Raw genomic sequence first — 405 nt, forward strand, 5'->3', positions numbered from 1 at the left:
GAAATATACTTTGATGGGTGTATAATTGGAGATTTTAGGGTGACAGACTAAAATATCCAATTTGTTCATAGGGTTTGGAAACTAAAGCGGAGATGTTAACCCTCAGGCGAGGGGAACGTAGGAGCTCCGAAGTGAGAGCCGATATCCTCCCAGCCTAGCCGCAGATTCAGTAAACAAGCATAGGATTAGTCAATGTTCTTTATATCTGGACCAAAGCGTAAAGAATAGGTATGCCCTTATTTGACATAATCCAATTTGAACTAATTCACTTTATCCATTCACTTTAATTTCTTGACAAGGAGAAGATTGTTTTTTTATATATTGAACTTCACATTAGAAACTTTATTAGTAGAATTAGTTATTTAAGATTTATTAAAATTATATATTTATTTCAATTGCCTATTA

This window comes from Phalaenopsis equestris, unplaced genomic scaffold (assembly GCF_001263595.1).
Source record: "Phalaenopsis equestris unplaced genomic scaffold, ASM126359v1 Scaffold000499, whole genome shotgun sequence".
NCBI lineage: Eukaryota > Viridiplantae > Streptophyta > Magnoliopsida > Asparagales > Orchidaceae > Phalaenopsis > Phalaenopsis equestris.